Raw genomic sequence first — 13,820 nt, forward strand, 5'->3', positions numbered from 1 at the left:
CACTCAGAATGTCAAAGGTAGATTGTTTCCTCTTATATATGGAAACTAGAAAGAGAAAAAGTGTAATATAAAAGGGATCTCACAAAAATAGGAAGTACATAATTTAAGTAGAGAAAGAATATGAAGAGGGAAAGAGTACTAGGAAAGTAAATCTATCCAGTTATTTCATTTATATGAATGAATATGCCAAAGTAAATCTCAATTTCATATTTAATTATAATGCACTGATTAAAATTAATAACAGGAGGGAGATTAGTAGAGTGAAGTGAGTATACCAGGGGGAGAAGGAGGGACTATAAAGGAAAGAGGTAGGGAATGACAGTGATCAAATTATGTTATGCGTAAAGCATACATTGGAAAAAATAAAGCCTCTTCAACAAATACTGCCAGGAATACTGGAAATCAATATGTAATTTAAAAAAAATTGGACCCTTATCTCTCATCTGGCACAAAACTCTAATTGAATCAAGTACGAAGTCATTAGACAAGAAACACTGATCCTACTAGAAAAAAATGTAGGCCCAAATCTCCATCATGTCAGCTTAGAAACTGAATTCCTCAACAAGACTCAGAAAGTGCAAGAAGTAAAATAAAGAATCAATGAGTGGGGTTGTATCGAACTAAGAAGCTTCTTCACAGCAAAGGAAACAATCAAGAATGTGAACAAAAAGCCTACAGAATAGCAAAAAATCTTTGCCACCTGCACCTCAGATAAAGCATCAGTACCCAGGATATATAAAGAATTCCAAAAAGTTAACACACACACACACACACACACACACACACACACACACACACAAAGAAAAAAACCCTCACAAACAAATCAATCAATAAATGGGCAAAGGAATGAACCCACAGAAATTTCACAGAAGAAGAAATATGAATGGTCAACAAATATATGAAAAAAATGATTCAATGTCACTAGCAATTATAGAACTGCAAATTAAAACTAGTCAGAATGGCAAATATCAAGAATACAAGTAAAAATAAAGGTTTGGTTAGAATGTAGGAATAAAGGACACTCATACATTGCTGGTGGGACTGCAAATTGGTGTAACCACTCTGGAGAGCAGTATGAAGATTTCTCAGAAAAGTTGGAATGGAACACCATTTGGCCCAGTTATCACACTTCTCTGCATATACCAATTTTTTTAAAAAAACCATATATATATTTTTTGTCTCACCTATCTCCCTGGATTCTTTCTCACTTCTTTCATACTAACAGCCAACCTCTATTAATTCCTCTCTCACTCTTACTATATTTTCCCCTCTATCTTCTCTCCTTTCCCTTCATATACATCACAAATTACACTACTTATATTCCCTCATTGTTCATCATGGAATTGATAAAACCTTTTAGCACACTTACTGTTTGTATTTAGACAATAATTGAACATATTATTTTTATTTATTGCAACAAAACTGTGGATGCCCATAGTAGGTATTTGGTTTAAAGGCACATATTGTTTCCATTGAGTGCTTTTAATATTAGTTTCCCCTTAAAGGTGAGGTACTTGAAGCCTTCAGGGACACTACAAGACTACAGGATAGAAACTGTCCTGCCCCAGATCCATACTGCTAGATGAGAAGACACATGAAACAACAACAACATGAATGAATGAAACAAGGGAATAAAGCACCATAAAAACTAAGATGTTTGAATAATAGAATACATATACAACACAGTAGAAGAAATGTCAAAGAAAGAATTTAGAAGATACATAGTTAGGCTGATATTTGAAATAAAGGATGGTATAGGAGAGAAAATAGAGGAAGTGAAATATCACTTCAGTAAAGAGGCAGAGACTATAAAAAGAAATTAAGCAGAAACCCTTGAAGTGAAGGAAACAATAAAACAAATTAAAAATTCAATCAGACTAGACCACATAGAAGACAGAACCTCAAGCAATTAAGACAAAATATATACCCTTGAAAATAAAGTTGACCTCACAGAGAACATGGTAAGAAACCACGAATAGAATTTTCAAGGAATATAGAATAACAAGAAAAGACCACATATAAGATTTATTGGAAGAGATGGAGGCCTGGAGATACAAACAAAGGAATGCACAATTTTTGAGAGACATAATGTCAGAAAAATTAGCAAATCTAAAGAATGAAATGGAAAATCAACTACAAGAGGTTTACAGGACCACAAATGTACAAAAGTACAGTAGAGCCATCCTAAGGCACATTATAATAATAATGACTAACATTCAGAATAAGGATAGAATATTAAAGGTGTAGGAGAAAAAATATCAAAGTAATATAGCCAATATCACTGCAATTACAAAACCAGACAAAGACACATTAAAGAAAGGAAAATTTAGACCAATATCTCTATGAACATAGATGTGAAAATTTTCGATAAAATTCTTGCAAATTGCATACAAATACATATTAAAAAGAAAGTGTGCCATGATCAAGTGGGGTTAATCTCTTGGTTTTAAGGTTGGTTCAACATACAGATATCAAGAAGCATAATATATCATATCAATAGACTTAAATACGAGAAGCATATGATTATCTCAATAGAAACAGAAAAAAAAACATTTGACAAAATACAGCACCTCTTCATGTTAAAAACACTAGAAAATCTAAGGATACTAGGAACATAACTCAACATTGTAAAAGCTATCTTTGCTAAGCCCAAGCCAACATCATTACAAATGAAGAAAAATTTTAAACATTTTGTCTAAAAACTAGAACAAGAGAAGGATGGCCTCTTTCACCACTTCTAGTCAACATAGTACTTGAAACTCTAGCCAGAGCAAACAGATAAGATGAAAGAAATTAAAAGGATATGAATAGGAAAAGAAGAACTCAAACTATCACTATTTGCTGACAACATGATTCTAGAAGATCAAGATAATTCCACCAGAAAACTTCTAGACCTAAAAAATGAATTCAGAAAAGTAGCAGGATATAAAATCAATACTCATAAATAAAATGGATTTCTATACATAAGCAATGAATCTACTGCAAGAGAAATTAGGAAAACTACCCCATTCACAGTAGCCTTGAAAAAGTAAATTCTTTGGAATCAATCTAACAAGAGAGGTGAAAGAATCTACAATGAAATCTACCGAATGCTAAAGAAAGAAACTGAAGACCTTAAAAGACAGAATGATCTCCCAAACTCATGGATAGGTAGAATTAATATTGTCCAAATGGCCATAATACCAAAACTTTTATACAAATTTAATGCAATTTTTATTAAAATCCCAATGACATTCTTCATAGAACTAAAAAAAGCCATCATGAAATTCAGTTGGAAAAATAAGAGATCCAGAATAGCCAAAGCATTACTTATCAAGAAGAGTGATGCAGGAGGCATTATAGTACCAGACCTTAAACTATACTACCCAACAATAGTAACAAAAACAGCATAGTATTGGCCCCAAAATTGACATGTAGACCAATGCTACAAAATAGAAGTCACAGAGACAAACACACATAAATACAGCTATCTCATACTAGACAAGGTGCCAAAAATATACATAGGAGAAAAGATAGCCTATTCAACAAATGGGAAAACTGGAAATCCATATGTAGCAAAATGAAATTAAACTTTTATTTCTTACCCTGCACAAAAATAAACACAAATTGCATCAAAGACTTAGGTACTAGAACAGACACCTTATGCCTAATGAAAAAAGTAGGCCTAAATATTCATCATGTCAGCTTAGGAGTTGACTTTCTTAACAAGACTCCTAAAATTAAAATTAAAAACCAATACATGGGATTGATTCAAACTAAAAAGTTTCTTCTCAGCAAAGTAAATAATAACATGAAGAGAGCCTACAGAATGGGGGAAAAATTCTTTACCATACACACCTCAGTTAGAGCATTAATCTCCAGGATATAGAAAGAAATCAAACATCTTAATACCAAAAATAAAAAAAAATAAATAACCCTATCAGTAAATGGGCTAATGAACTGAGTAGATACTTGACAGAAGAAATGTAATTGATCAACAAACATATGGTAAAATGTTCAACACTTCTAGCAATTAGAGACATGCAAATCAAAACTACTCTATGATTTCATCAGAATGAATAATTCCAATTAATACATTACAGCACCCAGGTGTGATGGTGCACACCTATAATACCATTGGCTCAGGAGGCTGAGGCAGCAGGATCAGAAGCTCAAAACCAGCCTCAACAATGAAGAGAGGCCCTAAGCAACTTAGTGTGAGCTGTCTCAAAAGAAACAAACACACAGACACACATACACACACACACACACACACACACACATATATATATATGTGTGTGTGTGTGTGTGTGTGTGTGTGTGTGCTGGGGATGTGGCTTAGTAGTTAAATGCCCTGGGGCAAAATCCCAGGTACAAAAATAATAATAACAACAACAAAACAATAATAAATTACACCATTTTACATAATAAAAATTAAAACAGTGATGTGTAGGTGGTATAAAAAAGAATAAGTATCAAGGAGAGAAAGAGAGTGAAAAAAGGGGGTGAGGGATAAGAACAGTTACATGAATACTTTCAATTATCTCATTAAAACTTCAAAGATAAAATTCATAAAATTGGATTAAGGAAGGTATTACCCAGTACTACTGCCCATCTGCCCAGTATTTGCATCTATGGTTCTTAAAATTTTTATGATTCTTTTATTCCCCCTAGAACACTTGATGGGATTTTCACCTTCAATATTGAGCAACTACACAATGTTTCCCCATTCATTATTTTTTTCAATTTATTTATTTATTTAATTAGGTATATATGATAGCAGAATGCATTTTGATTCATTGTACACAATCATAGCTATACTTTTCATTTCTCTGATTGTACACAATGTAGTGTCGCACCGTATGTGCCGTCATACATGTATCTAGGGTAATAATATCCATCTTATTCTACCATATTTCCTGCCATCATATCCCCTCCCCTCCCAACCCCTCCCACCTTTGTCCAATAAAAGTTTCTTTATTTTTCCATGCTACCCTCCTGCATTATGGATCTTTTCCCATGCTACCCTCCTGCATTATGGATCAGCCTCCACTTATCAGAGAAAAAATTTGCCCTTTGTTTTTTGGGGGATTGGCTTACTTCACTTAGCATGATATTCTCCAACTCCATCCATTTACCTACAAATGCCATAATTTTATTCTCTTTTAATGCTGAGTAATATTCCATTGTGTGTGTGTGTGTGTGTGTGTGTGTGTGTGTATATATATATATATATACCACTGTTTCTCTATCCATTCATCTATTGTAAAGCATCTATCTGCTTGCACAGTTTAGCTATTGTGGATTGAGCTGCTTTAAACATTGATGTGGCTGCATTACTATAGTATGCTGATTTTAAGTCCTTTGGGTTTAGACTGGGGAGTGAGATAACTGGGTCAAATGGTGGTTCCATTCCAAGTTTTCTAAGAAATCTTCATCCTGCTTTCCAGAGTAGTTGCACCAATTTGCAATCACATCAGCAATGAATGAGTGTGCCTTTTCCCCCCACATCCTCACCAACACTTATTGTTGTTTGTGTTTTTGATAAATGCCATTCTGACTGGCATAAAATGAAATTTTAGAGTAATTTTGCTTTGCATTTCTCTAATTACTGAATATGTTGAACATTTTTCATATATTTGTTGATTGACTGTATATCTTCTTCTGAGAAGTGCCTGTTCAGCTCTTTAGCCCACTTATTGTTTTGTTTTGTTTTGGTGTTAAGTTTTTTGAGTTCTTTATATATCCTGGAGATTTGTGCTCTATCTGAGGTGTGTGTAGCAAAATTTTTCTCCCCAAATTTAGGCTCTCTCTTTACCTCATTGACTGTTTCTTTTTGGTTTTATTTCTTGTGCTTTAGGTGTGTTGTTAAGGAAGTCAGGGCCTACTTTTTCTTCCATTAGGCACAGGGTCTGTGGTCTAATTCCTAGGTCTTTGATCCATTTTGAGTTGAGTTTCAAGCATGATGAGAGACAGGGTGTTTGTCTCATTTTGCTGAATATGGATTTACAGTTGTCCCAGCTCCATTTGTTGATCCCCATTCATTATTATGTTGGGTATGGGTTTTTCATATGTAGCCATCCATAAATTGAGATAAAATACTTCTGTGGTAGTGTCTTATGGTGATTAATCATGAAATGATGTTGAATTTAGTTGGAGGCATTTTCTGCTATTGAGATGATAATATGATTTTGTTCTTGATTCTAGTTATGTGCTGGTTTTTTATTTTTTTGATTTGCATATTTTATACCATTCTTATATCTTTAGGATTAAACCAAACTTGATCATGGTATATAGGTTTTCAGTTTTGCTGCGGAATTCTGTTTTCAAGTATTTTCTTGGAAATCTCTGCTGATCTGTTCATCAGATATTGTTTTCTACTTTTATTTTCTTTCTTTTTGTTGTGTCTGTAGCTGATTTTGGTAATGGGATGCTAGGCTTTGTAAAATGAGTTTGAAAACATTTTTCCATTTTTACTACATGGAATAACTTGAGGAGCACTGGCATTTGTTTTTTAAAGCTCTGGTAAAACTGAGATGTAAATCCATCTGGTTCTGGACTTCTCTTTGTCAGGTGGCTATTTATAACTACTTTGATCCCATTGCTTGTATTGGACCTGCTTGTTCTTTGAATATCTTTGGTTTTGTCTAATTAAATTACATGTGTGTAGGAATGTGTCCATTTCTTGTAGATTTTTCATTTTTTTTAAATAAAAGTTTTCAAAATTGTTACTAATATTTATTTGGTTTTCAGTGGTACCTATAGTAACATATGTATTTTCTTTTCATTTTACTTATTTGACTCTTCTCTCTCTTTTGGTCACTTTGGTTAAATTTTCATCGTCTAATTTCTATTTTCAAAGACCAAACTGATTCTTGCAATGATCTATCGTATTGTAATTGCACTCTCTAATTAATTAATTTAACTTCTGATTTGTATTATTTCTCTCAATATTCTGGCTTTGTTCATGCTTTTTCTAAGACCTTGGGTTGCATTATAGTATATTATTTAAGATCATTCGAGGTTTTATACATACTAACTCCAGGTTTTCAATATAGGTTCTCAAAGCTATAAACTTCCTTCTTAGAAAAGGCCTTGATCTATCCTATATATTCTGTTCTGTTGTATATCCATTGACAATTATTTTTCAGAATTTTTAAGTTCTCACAATTTGTGCAACCACAATTGATCACATAAAGTTGTATTTTTCAAACTCCATGTGCTTATATAAGTTTCTGTTGAGTTCATTTCTGGGTTCATTTCATTATGATACAATAAAATGCAAAAAGAAAATCACATTTTTGTATTTGGTAATAAACATATTTTATGGTGTAAAATACGATGTATTTTTCAGAAAGTTCTATAAGATTCTGAAAAGAACATATATATTCTGTTGTCTGTGGTAATATTCTGTAGATATCTGTAAAGTGCATTTAATATATAGGGTGGATTAATTATAACAATTCTTTGGGTATGAATGAAAAATGTATTTCTTTTTTTAATAAACTATTGTTATTGATTTAAAAATAAATGACAGTGAAATGAATTACAATTCTTATTACATGTGTACAGTACAATTTTTCATATCTCCGGTTGTATATAAAGTATGTTAACACCAATTTGTGTCTTCATACATGTACTTTGAATGATGATGTCTATCACATTCCACCATCCTTACTAATCCCCTGACCCCTCCCTTTCCTTTCCAATGCTCTGCTCTATCTACAGTTCATCAATTCCTCTCATGCACCCCTCACCCCACTATGATTCAACCTCCTTATATCAGATAAAACATTCGGCATTTGCTTTTGGGGGGACTGGCTAACTTCACTTAGCATTATCTTCTCCAATGCCATGTATTTAACTTCAAATGCCATGATTTTATTCTCTTTTATTTCTGAGTAAAATTTCCTTATGTATATATGACACTTTTTTAATCCATTCATCCACTGAAGGCATCTAGGTTGGCTCCATAGTTTAGCTATTGTGAATTGTGCTGCTATAAAACATTGATGTGGCTGTGTCCCTGTAGTATGGTATTTTTAAATGTTTGGGGTATAAACTGAGGAGAGCGATAGCTGGAAAACTGGTTCCTTTTCCAGTTTTCCAAGGAATCTCCATACTGCTTTACATATTGGCTGCACCTATTTGCAGTCCCACCAACAATGTATGAGTGTACCTTTTTCCCAATATCCTCACCAACACTTAATGTTGTTTGTCTTCATAATACCTGCCATTCTGACTAGAATGAGATAATATCTTATTAGTTTTGATTTGCAATTCTCTAATTGCTAGAGATGATGAACATTTTTTTCATATGTTTGTTGATTGATTATATATCCTGTTCTGAGAAGTGTCTGTTCAGGTCCTTGGCCTATTTGTTGATTGGGTTATTTGTTTTTTGGTGCTTAGCTTTTTGAGCTCTTTATATACCCTAGAGATTAGTGCTCTATCTGATGTGTGAGGGGTAAAAATTTGTTCCCAGGATGTAGGCTCTCCGTTCACCACACAGATTGTTTCTTTTGCTGAGAATAAACTTTTTAGTTTGATTGAATCCCATTTAATGATTCTTGGATTTATTTCTTGTGCTATAAAAGTCCTATAAAAAAAGGTTGGGCCCTAATCCCACATGATGAAGATTAGGTCCTAATTTTTCTTCTAGTAGACGCAGAGTCTCTGGTTTAATTCCTAGGTCCTTGATCCACTGTAGGATCAACATTGAGTTGAGTTTTGTGCATGGTGAGAGAAATTGATTTAATTTCATTTTGTTGCATATGGATTTCCAGTTTTCCCAGCACCATTTGTTGAAGACGCCGTCTTTTCTCCAGTGCATGTTTTTGGCACCTTTTACTAATATAAGATAATTGTAGTTTTGAGGGTTAGTCTCTGTGTTTTCTATTCTGTACCATTGATCTACCAGTCTGTTTTGGTGCCAATATAATGCTGTTTTTACTGTTGCTCTCTAGTATAGTTTAAGGTCTGGTATATTGATGCCACCTGCTTCACACTTCCTGCTAAGGATTGCTTTAGCTATTCTGGGTCTCTTACTTTTCCAGATGAATTTCATGATTGCTTTTTCTATTTCTATGAGAAATGTCATTGGGATTTTATTGGAATTGCATTGAATCTGTATAGTATGGTCATTTTGATAATATTAATTCTGCCGATCCAAGAGCAAGGCAGATCTTTCCATCTTCTAAGGTATTCTTTGATTTCTTTCTTTAGGGTTCTGTAGTTGTCATTGTATAGATCTTTCACCTCTTTCATAAGGTTGATTCCCAGGTATCTTTTTTTTTAGGTTATTGTAAATGGGGTAGTTTTCCTCATATTTTCTCAGAGTATTTATCACTGATATACAGAAATGCCTTTGATTTATGAGTGTTGATTTTATATCCTGCTACTTTGCTGAATTCATTTACTAGTTCTAGAAATTTTGGGGTGGAGCTTTTTTTATCTTCTAGGTATAGAATCATATCACCAGCAGATAGTGTTAATTTAAGTACTTTTTTTTTCAAAACATATGCCTTTGATTTCTTTTGTCTGTCTAATTGATCTGGCCAGCATTTCAAAAACTATGTTGGATAGAAGTGGCGAAAGAGGGCATCCCTATCTTGTTCCAGTTTTTAGAGGGAAAGCCTTCAATTTTTCTCCATTTAGAATGATGTTGGCCTGAGGATTAGCGTATATAGCCTTTATGATGTTGAGATATGTTCCTGTAACCCCTAGTTTTTCTAGTGTTTTGAACATGAATGGGTGATGTATTTTGTTTTTCTCCATCTATTGAAATGATCATATGATTCTTATCTTTGAGTCTATTGATGTGATGAATTACATTTATTGATTTCTGTTTGTTTAGCCAAACTTGCATCCATGAGATGAATCCCACTTGATCATGGTGCACAATCTTTTTGATATGTTTTTGTGTTTGATTTGCCAGAATTTTATTGAGAATTTTTGCATCTATGTTCATTAGAGATATTGGTCTGAAGTTTTCTTTCTTTGATGTGTCTTTGCCTGGTTTTGGAATCAGGGTAATATTGGCATCATAGAATGAGTTTGGAAGTGCTCCCTCTTTCTCTATTTTCTGAGATAAATTGTAGAGGATTTGGTATTTCTTCTTCTTTAAAGGCCCTGTAGAACTCAGCTGTGTAACTATCCAGTCCTGGGCTTTTCTTGGATTGTAAGCTTCTGATGGTGTCTTCTATTTCATCACTTGATATTGGTCTGTTTAAATTGTCTATATCTTCCTGGTTCAATCTGGGCAAATCATGACTTAAGCGATTTGTTGATGCCTACAAATGTCTTATATTTTATTGGAGTATAAGTTTTCAAAATAATTTCTAATTATCCTCTGTATTTCTGTAGTGTCTTTTGTGATATTATGTTTTTCATCATATACACTGGTAATTTGAGTTTTTCTCTCTCCTTCTCTTCATTAGAGTAGCTAAGGGTCTGTCAATTTTGTTTATTTTTTTTCAAAGAACAACTTTTTGTTTTTTTTCAATTGTTTCTTTTGTTTTGATTTCATTGATTTTAGCTCTGATTTTAATTTATTTCTTGCCTTCTATTGCTTTTGCTGCTGCTTTCTTTTTCTTTTTCTAGGGCTTTGAGATGTAGTGTGAAGTCATTTATTTGTTGAGATTTTTCTTTTAAGGAATGAATTCCATGCAGTGAATTTTCCTCTTAGTACTGCTTTCATAGTGTCCCAGAGATTTCGATATGTTGGGTCTATGTTCTCATTTACCTCTAAGAATTTTTTATTCTCCTCCTTGATATCTTCTGTAACCCATTGTTCTTTCAGTGGCATATTGTTTTAGTCTCCAGGTGATGGAGAAATTTTTATTTTTTATTTTGTTGTTCATTTCCAATTTTATTCCATTATGATCTGATAAAATGCATGTTAGTATCTCTACATTTTTGTATTTTCTAAGAATTGCTTTGTGGCCTATCATATGGTCTATTTTAGAGAAGGATCCATGTGCTGCTGAGAAGAAAGTGTATCCACTTGATGCAGGTTGAGTTATTCTATATATGTCAGTTAAGTCTGTTATTGATTGTATTATTGAGTTCTATAGTTTCTTTATTCAACTTTTGTTTTGAAGATCTATCCAGTGGTGAGAGAGGCATGTTAAAGTCACCCAAGATTATTGTATTGTGGTCAATTTGACTCTAAATGTGAGAAGAATTTGTTTGATGAATATAGCTGCATTATTGTTTTGGGCATATATATTTATGAATGTTATGTCTACTTGGTGTGTGATTCCCTTGAGTAGTATGTAATGTCCATCTTTATCCCTTTTGATTAACTTTGGCTTGAAGTCTACTTTATTTGATACAAGGATGCAAACCCCCACTTGCTTCTGCAGTCCATTTGAGTGGTATGATTTTTACCAACCTTTCACCTTCAGTCTTTGTATGTCTTTTCCGATCAGATGAGTCTCCTGGAAGCAGTATATAGTTGGGTCTTTCTTTTTTTAATGCAGTCTGCTAGCCTGTGTCTTTTGATTGGTGAGTGAGTTTAAGCTGTTAACATTCAGGGTTATTATTGAGACATGGTTGGTATTTCTAGCCATATTTGTTTATTTTTGTTATTTTAACTTGACTTGATTTTCTACTTTGATTATTTTTTTTTTTCCTTTAGGGGACTACCTCCCTCTGCTGATTTTTATTGTTGCTTTCCATTTTTCTTCATACAATATTTTGGCAAGGATGTTTTGTAGTGCCAGTTTTCTAGCTATACATTATTTTAACTTTTGTTTATCATGGAAGTTTTTATTTCATCGTCAAATCTAAAGCTTAACTTTGCTGTATACAAGGTTTTTGGTTGGCACCCATTTTCTTTCAGAGCTTGATATATGCTGTTCCAGGATCTTCTAGCTTTAAGGGTCTGTGTTGAAAAATCTGCTGTTCAGGGGATTAGCAATGGTGGTGAAATGTGATGGACATCATTATTCAAAGTAAGAAGACTTGAATTGGGTGTCAACATACTTTATATATAAACCAATATGAAAAATGGTGGTATATATGTGTAATAAGAATTGTAATGCAACAAAACAAAACAAAACAGTTAAAGCTTTTAATTTGGTTTATTGTCTCTTTCATTTCAAGGATTTCTGTTTGTTTTTTTTAGAACCTCTGTCTCCCTGTTGAGGTGATCTTTTGCTTCTTGAATTTGTTTATGTAGTTCCTTGTCAAAGTGATCTTTCACTGCTTGTATTTGCTCTCTTATATCTCGCTTGATTTCACAGAACATTTTAACCATGTATATCCAGAACTCTTTCTCTGTCTTTTTTCTGCTATGGCTGCCAATGATTCTAGTGATGAGGTGTCTTGATTTGTTTGTGGTAATTTCTTCCCTTGTGTTTTTATGTTGCTCATGTAAGATCTTCCTTTCCAGCTCTGTGAGTCTGGAGTGTTGTTACTCTAGAGGTTTTTATTTCTCTTGTAGGGTTCCAAGATCCCTCCTTTGTGGGGAAGGACAATATGAATTAATCCCAATAACCACAATATATCACATATGAGCAATTTGTTGTGATTAAGACAATTAGAGTTGAGTCTCAATGTAAAGAAATGTTGGATTCAATTACTATCTAAAATATAATCAGTAATTTTGTAAAAAGGTTTACAGTTTCTGATGTTGGACAATGAACTGGCATGGGGAGTAGGACAATATGCTGAGGTGGAAAGATGTCAGCATATAGAGTTATTATATCTTAGGAAGTGTGAAAGATAAATCTAATAAAGAGTGTTAGTAGCAACAGAATAGACAGGAAGTAATTTAGGGTAGACAAATTCGTGGGATGACAGTAGAGTACATAAAACAAACACATTTATGTGTTTAGAGAAATACAGGATGTTAAAATAGTGAAATTTGGAGGGGGAAAAGAAAAATAAAAGAAAAAAACGAAAAAGGGCATATACAACACCTCTATCTTATATTATTTAGATGACTCAGTCCTCAAAATACTATTTCATGCAAAGTTCTTGGTTTCATATATGTTGGGTATGTGAGGGCCAGAGAATAGAGGCATAGAAGAGATAGTGAAAAAAAAAATACTCGAAAGAAGAAACCAGGGTTGTTGGTAGATTTAGAGAACTGTTTCTTTTCTGTTTCTCTTCTCATCCAATAGGTGGGGCTGTCTGTTTTAAGCTGGTGTCTCTGGCCTCAGGATGGTGTAGGTTACCAGGGTGGGAGGACTGATCCAGGTGTAGGGCATCTGGAAGTGAGGAGTGCCACCCTCCAGTCTCTAGGGAGGCTGCACTTCTTGGGTATCTTTTTGGGACCGCTTGAGCTCCCTATATTGTCTCCCTCTCTTGCCTGGAGATTTCCCAGCTCCTGGTCTCTCTGTTAGGGTCCAAACTTTAGTCCCATCCCCTCTCTCCCACTGAGCAGTTCCCACTTGCGGGACCTCTCACAGCCAGGCTCACACCAGGTGAGCGGAGCCCTGGTTGCACTGCACACCTGCCCAACTGGGAGCTGTTTTTGTGTTGATTGGTCACTGTGCCGAGGCCTCTGGGGGTGCAGGGAGCTTAACACCTGGAATCTGGCCAAATGGCGATTCGATCTGAGAGCTAAGAGCTGTCCCCACCCAAATATGGCGAGAAAGGTTATCCAAACTGAAGTCAGTCTGCTTCCAGCACCAGGGAGACTGGTGGGCTCGGGGGAGCCAGGTGACAGCGTTTTGTGCTGTGCTTAGGTAGTTGCCAGGTGACCTGCATGGGAGTGGACACAGTCTGAAGTTCTACAGGGGTGCTGATAGATGATTCTTCAAAGCCACTTGAGCTAGAACTCATGGCTTTGGGTTTGGGGCGCTGGGGTTCCAGAGTCCTGCTTATACTCT

The sequence above is a fragment of the Urocitellus parryii genome, chromosome X (assembly GCF_045843805.1).
Source record: "Urocitellus parryii isolate mUroPar1 chromosome X, mUroPar1.hap1, whole genome shotgun sequence".
NCBI lineage: Eukaryota > Metazoa > Chordata > Mammalia > Rodentia > Sciuridae > Urocitellus > Urocitellus parryii.